The following is a 10444-nucleotide window of genomic DNA, read 5'->3' as shown; positions in this document are numbered from 1 at the left end:
GGGAAAGATCACAGAGGCAGACAGGCTCCTATTGAGGCCAAAATAGAGATTTGTCTTACTTGATATTTTTAGAACTAAAAACATTTTTTAAAAAAATTGTGGGCTTATTTTTAGGCTCAGCATGGAATCACCCTCCTTATGGTTCTACTCTCTGCTTGGTTCACTCATTGAACAGTCTTTCACTCTTTGTTTAATAAAAAGTCCAGTAGAGTCATTTATTCTGTGTGTGTGAGAAGAGGGAAATGCCAATGATTCTTTTTCTCATTTGACAGAAGAAATTCGCAAGTAATTTTAGCTTCCTGCAGTTGGAGATGTTAACAATATTATCACTAGAGCTTACATTATCAAGAAAGATGAGTGGTCAGGATTACAGATGTTTTATAGGTTAAGGGGTATTTTATCCAGTCTTGTCCAAAGTCTTTGATGTCTAGGGGTTTGACAAATTGTCTTTGTTAGATGTATCATTTACAAAGACAGCTTTGCGAGCAGAAAATAACATCTTTTCCTTATTACCTTACAGAGAATTTTGTCACCTGCGTCTTAAGGCTAAGAACTGAAATTCCATCTTTGGCATTGAGTTAAAAAGAGGTAGACCCTTCTAGAGAGTCAAATATTATACTGTGAAATGGAAAATGGCTTAGTGGGGTTACTTAGGCAGAGAATTTGGGACTTTTTAACAACAGCCAAAAGGAAAGAAAGAAAGAAAAAGAAAGGAAGGAAGGAGGGAAGAAAGAAAGAAAGAAAGAGAGAGAAAGAATGAAAGGAAGGAAGAACATAGAAGCATAGGAAAAGGAAAAAAAACAAGCTTCCATTACGTATAGGTGATATGTTTGTCTACAGAAAAAATACCAAAAAAATCTGAGATATAAGAATTAATAATATTTTAGCAAGGTGGTTGGATAAATACACAAAAAAATCAATTGCACTTTTCTATCAAAACAAAAAAAAAGTGGGATATGTGATAAAATGGTCTCTTTTAATAGCAAACTTACAGTAATCAGAAATAAATTCTCAGAAAGAAAAGACAAGCAAATTGTCTCATTTCAAAACACAAGAACAGGGCTTCCCTGGTGGCGCAGTGGTTGAGTGTCCACCTGCCGATCCAGGGGACATAGGTTCGTGCCCCGGTCCGGTAAGATCCCACATGCCGCGGAGTGGCTAGGCCTGTGAGCCATGGCCACTGAGCCTGTGCGTCCGGAGCCTGTGCTCCGCAATGGGAGAGGCCACAACAGTGAAATGCCTACGTACCGCAAAAAACAAACAAACAAACAAACAAAAAAACCCCACAAGAACATCAGGTTTCTAATGTTATTGTTAAATTATTATCTTTAAGATGATTTAATACACAATTCATTGTTAATTTCCTTTTGCTGCCCAATATCTGCTAATTTCCTTTTTGTACATTCATGTTTTGGTTGTTCATTTGCTAAGCAGGACTTAGAAGAAGGAAAGTGGCCAGATTCTCTGCCTCTTCTGAATGAGATTTTTCACAGTGTTTTAAGTGAACAAATACTTATTGCATGCACATTTAAAATATAAATGATAATGATTACGAATGATATTTGATGACCTTTGTTCCCGTACAAACACGGACGCGTGTATGCGCTTTTCTTTTCCTTAAGTGAAATCTTTTCATAAGACTTTGAGGGGCTTCCCTGGTGGCACAGTGAGTCCGCCTGCTGATGCAGGGGACACGGGTTCGTGCCCCGGTCTGGGAAGATTCCCACATGCCGCGGAGCTGCTGGGCCCATGAGCCATGGCCGCTGAACCTGCGCGTCTGGAGCCTGTGCTCCGCAGCTGGAGAGGCCACAACAGTGAGAGGCCCCCATATCGCAAAAAAAAAAAAAAAAAAAAAAAAAGACTTTGAAAGTGAACAAATCTGATTTAAGTAGCTCTGAATTTGAATGTGCTCTCAAATATTTACTAAACCATCATTATTAAGCATATACTTTGTGTGCACTGTAATAAGTCTCTTGGAATGTAAATGTGAATAATATGTAATCCCTGCTCTTAAGGAAATGAAAGTCTAATAGAGGAGGCAAATATGTTGATAAGTGATTATAATAGACTCTAATGCTATACTGTTATACTGTAGTTATGTTATAATGACCCTGGGAGCCTCTTACGAGATTGACTGTAGCTTGGACAATCCTTCACCAAGAAAAAAAAAAAAAAAGAAAGAAAAGACATGCAAGATTTAAATGGGGAAAACTAAAAACATTGAAAGGGACTTCTCTGGTGGCCCAGTGCTTAAGAATCCGCCGCCAACATGTATACAATGGAATATTACTCAGCCATAAAAAGAAACGAAATTGAGTTATTTGTAGTGAGTTGGATGGACCTAGACTCTGTCAATACAGAGTGAAATAAATCAGAAAGAGAAAAATAAATACTGTATGCTAACACATATATATGGAATCTAAAAAAAAAAAAAAAGGGTCTGAGGAGATATATCCAAAAAATATAAAGAACTGTTTGTCAATTTAGTTTATCTTTTCAAAGAACCAGTTCTTAGTCTCATTAATCTTCTCTTTTTTTAAAGTCTCTCTTTCATTTATTTCTGCTCTAATCTTTATCTCCTCTCCTCTACTAACTTTGGGTTTTATTTGTCCTTCATTTTCTAATTCCTTTAGGTGTAAGAGTAGGTTGTTTATTTGAGATTTTTCTTGTTTCTTGGGGTTAGGCCTATATCGCTATGAACTTCCCCCTTAGGACTGCTTTTTCTGTGTTCCATAGATTTTGGACAGTTGTGTTTCTATTTTCACTTGTCTCAAGGTATTTTTTGACTTCCTTCTTGATTTCTTCATTGACCCATTGGTTGTTTAGTAGCATGTAGTTTAGTCTCCATGTGTTTGTGTTTTTTGCAGTTTTTTCCACAGTATTTTAAAATATTTATTTATTTGTTTATTATGGCTGTGACAGGTCTTAGTTGTGGCATGCAGGATCTTTGCTGCGGTGTGAGGTATCTTTAGTTGTGGCATGCATGTGGGATCTAGTTCCCTGACCAGGGATCGAACCTGGGCCCACTGCATTGGGAGTGCAGAGTCTTAGCCATGTACTACCAGGGAAGTTCCTGTAGTTGATTTCTAGTTTTATATTGTTGTCCCAAAAGATGCTTGATATGATTTCAACCATCTTAAATCTATTGAGACTTGTTTTGTGGCCTAATATGCCAGTCTGGAGAATTTTCCACGTGCAATTGAAAAGAACGTGTGTCCTGCTGGTTTTGGATGGAATGGGCAAAGCAACTAGGCAGAGACATAAGGGTCAGTGATGCGATGAGTCAAGCATGTTGGAGATTAGGTAACGATGCATCCACAGCCCACTGGTGGATGTTCATCCTTCAGATACATATCCTCCTTTTTTTTTTTTTTTTGCAGTACGCGGGCCTGTCACTGTTGTGGCCTCACCCGTTGCGAAGCACAGGGTCTGGATGTGCAGGCTCAGCGGCCATGGCTCACGGGCCTAGCTGCCCCGCGGCATGTGGGATCTTCCCAGACCGGGACACGAACCCGTGTCCCCTGCATCGGCAGGCAGACTCTCAACCACTGCGCCACCAGGGAAGCCCACATATCCTCCTTTTATCCAGGGAGACTTAAGGAAAGGAATGTGTACAGATCCAGCGTATATTTCTGCAATTTCACTTCAGCTAAGAAAAAAGAGTGTATATCTTTGTTATCAGTGTGTGTGTCTCTTCTTAAGTTTCCATCATTCCTACCATAATGCTTCTCAAGTTTCCATCATTCCTACCATAATGCACCGCAATTGTTCACTTTCAGTAGGAGTACATCTCAGGCCCATTTTCAGAAGATCAGATTACAGGAGAACATAACCAGGAAATCATTACTCAAAAGAGCAGATACCTATCATCTGGTGTTCATGGAGCAATTAAACCTCAGACTGATCTACTTAATAAATATTTGTAGCTGCAAATGGGCTATAGCCTTTGATTTTCGGCTTAATAAGTATTTCTTTTTGCCCTTCAGGTTCAGACTAATATTGATTGTAATTCTCTACTACCACCTAGTGGAAAATCCATCCATTAAAAAAAAAAGAAAAATGATCCCATTTTTTATTTCTTAAAATTCCACAGTAAATACCTGATCTTGTTATAAAATATCTTGTTATAAAAAATTCCAATCATATAGAAGAGTGTAAAAAGGGTAAAAGGTCTCCTTTTATCACTCCCCTCTCTCCATTTCACTCTGCTTCCCAAAGGTAACTGTGCATTGTGGCCTGTATCCTGCTAGGACATTCCCTGTGCTTTTACATATTCAGGTATACAACAGGAAAAATTCTAAGACATCAACTAAGGATTGTTTTGTCTTTCTGCTATAGAGACAGATAAGGCATTTTACCCTTCATGCCTTGGGTGGCCACAGCAAAACAATGATGATCGAAAGGTTAAGCTCTTGAGCTTCAAATTTCCCTTTGAAAACTATGGTAGAAGCAAGATGAATGAAAGGCCTAGATTAGTAAATAACTGGTCAATGCTTATGCCATAAGTGGTAGATTTGGGAAGGACTCCTGATGTCGTTAGGGCCAGTTTTCTTGCCTGGAGTTGATACAGAATCCAGGCTTTGCACCCTGTAATCCTTCTAAACTGTGTCACAGATGTTTTTGTTTTACTTTAGTTTACAGAATTTAAATTTAAAAAACCTGATCTACTAAATTAGGAGGCAAAAAAGGAAACAAGATATTTGATTGTGCTATGCTTGACCTATGTCCTATTTGGTTTTCTATTGCCAAAGCCCACAAACTCCACAACTGAAATTTCTGATCTCATTTTGTGGTTTTTAATAAACTTTTTGGAGGTGTAATTTACATAAAACCAATGGAAACATTTAAAGCAGGGTTCCCCAACCTTTGGGCCACGGACCTGTAGCGGTCCGTGGCCTGTTAGGAACCCGGCCACACAGCAGGAGGTGAGTGGCAGGCAAGCGAGCCAAGCTTCATCTGTATTTACAGCTGCTCCCCATCACTCGAATTACGACCTGAGCTCCGCCTCCTGTCATATCAGCGGCAGCAATAGATTCTCATAGGAGCGTGAAACCTACTGTGAACTGCGCATGCGAGGGATCGAGGTTGCGCGCTCCTTATGAGAATCTAATGCCTGATGATCTGAGGTGGAGCTGAGGCGGTGATGCTAGCGCTGGGGAGCGGCTGCAAATACAGACTATCATTAGCAGAGAGGTTTGACTGAACAGAGACCATAATAAATCAATTGCTTTCAGACTCATATCAAAACCCTACCAGTGAGTGGCAAGTGAAAAGAAGCTCAGGGCTCGCATTGATTCTGCATTACGATGAGTTGTATAATTATTTCATTATACATTACAATGTAATAATAATAGAAATAAACTGTGCAATAAATGTAAGGCACTTGAATCATCCCCAAACCATCCCCCCCACGCTCCCGTCTGTGGAAAAATTGTCTTCCATGAATCTGGTACCTAGTGTCAAAAAGGTTGGGGACTGCTGATTTAAAGTATTCAGTTTGATGAGTTTTGACAAATGTATACACTGTGTAACCACCACCCCAATTGATACATAGAATATTTTTCGTGTCCCAGAAAGTTCCTTCTTGCCCTTTTGCAGTAACTCCCCACTCTAGACACCTACTAATTTGATTTCTATCACTTTAAATTGATTTTGGGGAAAAAAAAGAAAAGGATTTGTTCCCCGTCCTCAGATTTTTTTTTTTTTTTTTTTTGGTCACTGCCATGGGGCATGCAGGATCTTAGTTCCCTGACCAGGGATCAAACCCGTGCCCCCTGCAGTGGAAGCACAGAGTCTTAACCACTGGACCATCAGGGAAGCCCCTCATTTTGCTGTCTTAATTTCTGGGAAGAAAACCTAAATGTAAACATATGTATTTAATCTAATTAACACAGGACATGCTTTTATTCTGTAAACTATTAGCTCTTGTGGTCTTTAGACAATGCTGCAAATCATTGACTTAGTTACTCCACTTACTTTCTCGGTAAAAATTAAAAATTTCACCTCTGAAAAACTTCTAAGGTCAATAGTGGTTATTATGTTCAACTTCGTAGTCTCACCTAAATGATTTTATAAGTTTGGACTAATTTAAATTGAGTTAAGTAAGAAATGACTTTTGATTACCTGCAACATTCTTAAAAAAATTTTTTTTGTTTTAATTTATTTATTTACTTTTGGCTGCGTTGGGTGTTTGTTGCTGCACGCAGGCTTTCTCTAGTTGCAGTGAGCTCGGGCTCTAGAGCGCAGGCTCAGTAGTTGTGGAGCATGGGCTTAGTTGCTCCGCGGCGTGTGGTATCTTCCAGGACCAGGGCTCAAACCCGTGTCCCCTGAATTGGCAGGCGGATTCTTAACCACTGAGCCACCAGGGAAGCCCCTCCTACAACATTCTTAAAAGAAGTAATAATTCATAGAGACAAAGAAAAAATACTGAATCACCAAAAAATACTGAATCAGCTTTTATGTATATACTCTTGTCCATATTTACTTTTTGCAAAACTGAAATTAAGATGGTAAACTCCAGTCCATTGACAGATGAATGGATAAAGAAGATGTGGTGTATATATATATATATATATATATATTTACACAATGGAATATTAGCCATAAAAAAGAATGAAATAATGCCATTTGCAGCAACATGGATGAACCTAGAGATTATCATACTAAGTGAAGTAAGTCAGACAGAGAAAGACAAATATCATATGATATCACTTATATGTGGAATCTAAAAAAAATGATACAAATGAACTTATTTACAAAACAGACTCACAGATATAGAAAACAAACTTTTATGGTTACCAAAGGGGAAAGGTTGGGGGGAAGGATAAATTAGGAATTTGGGTGTAACATATTCATACAGTACTATATTTTAAATGGATAACCAACAAGGACCTACTGTGTAGCACAAGGAATTATACTCAACATTTTGTAATAACCTATATGGGAAAAGAAGCTGAAAAGGAATATATATATATATATTTACATATATATGTAAAACTGAATCACTTTGCTGTATACCTGAAACTAACACAACATTGTAAATCAACTATCTTCAATAAGAAAAGATGGTAAACTCAATGTGGTATACACATTAGTGTATTGTATTAATAAGATTAATTATATTTTAAAGCTGAAGTTGAAAGCTTTAAATAATATTGTTATCTAACTATACACGTGTTTGTAACACACACATAATGATGAATTAAAATCAATAAGCAAAAAAACAGAGGGGATTCCCTGGTGGCGCAGTGGTTGAGAGTCCGCCTGCCGATGCACGGGACGCGGGTTCGTGACCTGGTCTGGGAAGATCCCACATGCCGCGGAGCGGCTGGGCCCGTGAGTCATGGCTGCTGAGCCTAAGCTTCCGGAGCCTGTGCTCCGCAGCGGGAGAGACCACAACACAGAGAGGCCCGCGGACCGCAAAAAAAAAAAAAAAAAAAGAGAGAGAGAGAGAGGACTTGTTCAAATTTGGTCTTGGAATATTCATTGTACTCTTTAAAAGAGATAGAAAAAGTTTTTATTTCCTTGAGTGTAATCAGCTCAGCAAGCAGCTATTTTCTCTCAGAATACTCTCACTCAGTATCCTGATAAATTTGAGTGCTTTTGCTGATATTTTCATGGCCTTAAATATTTTAAAAACAAATAACAAAAACCCTTTGAATCGTGAGAGACCTACAGCTTCTATAATTATTATGTTACCTTCTTTATTTATTTTAAAATGTTTTATTATCACTCTGGTTATTGGGATAGCAAAAACTTTAACAATTGACCACTCTTAGGTACCTGTCCACTTATATTAATTAAGTGACCAGTTTCCTCTGAAAATTCTTTTTTGTTGTTGTTGCCTTCCTGAAGCCTAAACTCTTAATTGAAAATATTAAAACTGTCAAGCTATCTTTTACTGTACTCTAAAAAAACCTTTTCCCACTAGGTAGTCACTACCCATTTGACCACTAGGTGGCCCCAAAGCCTTAATCTGTCACAGTATGAAATGCAGGAGGCCAGAAGTTAATTAGGTGCATTTTGCATGCTTTATATACTTTAAATTAATTCTATACTCTCAAAAGAGCTACCCTGTGTATTAACCCCACAATGCTTAAAAAGCTGACAAAACACAGGAGCTCAACCTTTCCTTTATTAATCTTGTCCAGGTAAAAATATTGCGAATGTGTGTCGTAATGACTGTAGATGTTTCAGGAAGGGTAAAAGCATACTCTTGTTTGTATTCCAAGTCTGGATGGGTGATTTTAATACTTTTTTTTTTTTTTTTTTGCGGTACGCTGGCCTCGCACTGTTGTGGCCTCTCCCGTTGTGGAGCACAGGCTCCGGATGCGCCGGCCCAGCGACCATGGCTCACGGGCCCAGCCGCTCCGCGGCATGTGGGATCTTCCCAAACCGGGGCACGAACCCGTGTTCCCTGCATCAGCAGGCGGACTCTCAACCACTGCGCCACCAGGGAAGCCCCAATACATTTCTTTTAAAGAAGGTTTTGTTTCTGGGTTTAAAATACCCTTGTCAATCAGTAGGAATCCTAGTCTGCACTTTACAGGCTGAATTAAAAGAACATGGAAAGTTGCCAAAGCCCCTCACTGTCTAGAATGTGTACTTACCTTCAGGGTAATGACTCATAAGTCTTTGTGAAATTGTGAGATTTCTAGGTTCTACTCCTCTATTCTGATATTGTTGGCTACTGTGATAAATTAAACTGTGCCATCTGGCCAAACAGGTGTTTTCTGTTTTTCTCTCAAACTTGAAGAAGCCCTCTGCTAGAAGCTATCACCAAAAATTGGGTCTTCTGAGAGAAACAACAGAAAAGGACAATCTCAGGGGCTCAGTGGAAATGATGACCAGGATTTCTTGATTCTTGCTATTGCAGAGAATAGAATTATGAGAACAAATTTACCAGTTTAAGCTGATATGGTCACCTGTTGACACCTGTCAAACTGTATCAGGGGACTTAAAAATTGGAACTTATAGGACTATTTTAGTACAGAAGCAGAGAAGTCATTAACATCGTCTGCTAGCCCTAGATCAGTGGGGTAGGAAATAAGACTGAATGAAACTGTTAACCAATATTTAATTATGGTGATTTATTTCAGAACATTGTTTTAAATGTTCCATTTTCTGATGAGCATGTAAGCAGACCATTTTATTTTCTTCTTATCTATCTGTAATCCTCAGGTATAACCTATGCTTACGGAAAATAAAACCCAGTGTTCTTTGAATGATGTCTTGTTCCATTGGAATCACAGAATTCAGGAAAAAATATCCTATAGTAAATCTTAATATAGACTCTGCAAAGTATAACTACTCAGGAAAAATGAAAGGTAGTGATGACCCTATTCCTAATTGGAATTCTGACAAATGCTTTTACAATTTTTAAGCTTAGAAATATCGCAGCTATCCTTTGTTAAAGGACAGTGAGTCAAATTTTGCTTTTTATAGCTACCATAGCTCTATAGACAATCAAATATTTTTGTAGACAGCATCACTGGTGGAATATATGATAATTCTATAGAAAATTTGGTATATAGTTCTTCTCTGCAAATAGTGTTCAAAGTGCTTTTGTGGGGCTTCCCTGGTGGCGCAGTGGTTGAGAGTCCTCCTGCCGATGCAGGGGACACGGGTTCGTGCCCCGGTCCGGGAAGATCCCACATGCCGGGGAGCAGCTGGGCCCGTGCGCCATGGCCACTGAGCCTGTGCATCCGGAGCCTGTGCTCCACAACAGGAGAGACCACAGCAGTGCGAGGCCAGCGTACCGCAAAAAAAAAAAAAAAAAGTGCTTTTGTGGGTTGCTTTATGTTTTTATGGCAATGTAGTGATATGCAATGGTTCACATCTCCAAATTTGGTACCCTGAGCATGCCAGAAATGTCACGTAAAAAGGAAAATCTCATTTCATTAATCTCATTAATTTCTCTAATAAGAGAAATGACTGCAGTTTGTTTGTGGAAACAAGGCCTACAAAATCCTCTGAGCACACTGGTTCCTCTGAGCACACTGGTTCCTCTGAGCACACTGGACTGTTTATTGTCCCCACCCAACAGGCTCATTTCTGATGAGCCAGAATCACTGATGAACTTTGAGCATCTCAGAGAAAATGGGATTTCATCCTCAGTGAAAGGCCGTACAAATGAAGCTCTGAGATGGTGAGTCGGGGAGGGTTCTTGGGATAAGTAAGCTCTTGCATGGCAATAAAATTATTTCTGGTTATCATGGGAGTAATTAAAACTATGACCTTATGGGCTAAAGCCTTCCAGAAAGATGTGAACTGTTAATATCATTAAGACCTTTGTTTTGTTAACTACATGACAAGGAAGTCTTCACATCTTAATCCTAAAGCAGGCCAAATAAAAGAGCCTGTCAAATTAAGGATATTGAATTAGAATATTTCTGGAAAATCTTATTTGGTCAATTCATTACTTTAGGGGTAGGAATCGTGTAGG

Source organism: Lipotes vexillifer, unplaced genomic scaffold, assembly GCF_000442215.2.
Source record: "Lipotes vexillifer unplaced genomic scaffold, Lipotes_vexillifer_v1.1 scaffold921, whole genome shotgun sequence".
NCBI classification, from domain to species: domain Eukaryota; kingdom Metazoa; phylum Chordata; class Mammalia; order Artiodactyla; family Lipotidae; genus Lipotes; species Lipotes vexillifer.
The sequence above is the reverse complement of the archived record's forward strand: the minus strand, read 5'-3'. Positions refer to the sequence as shown.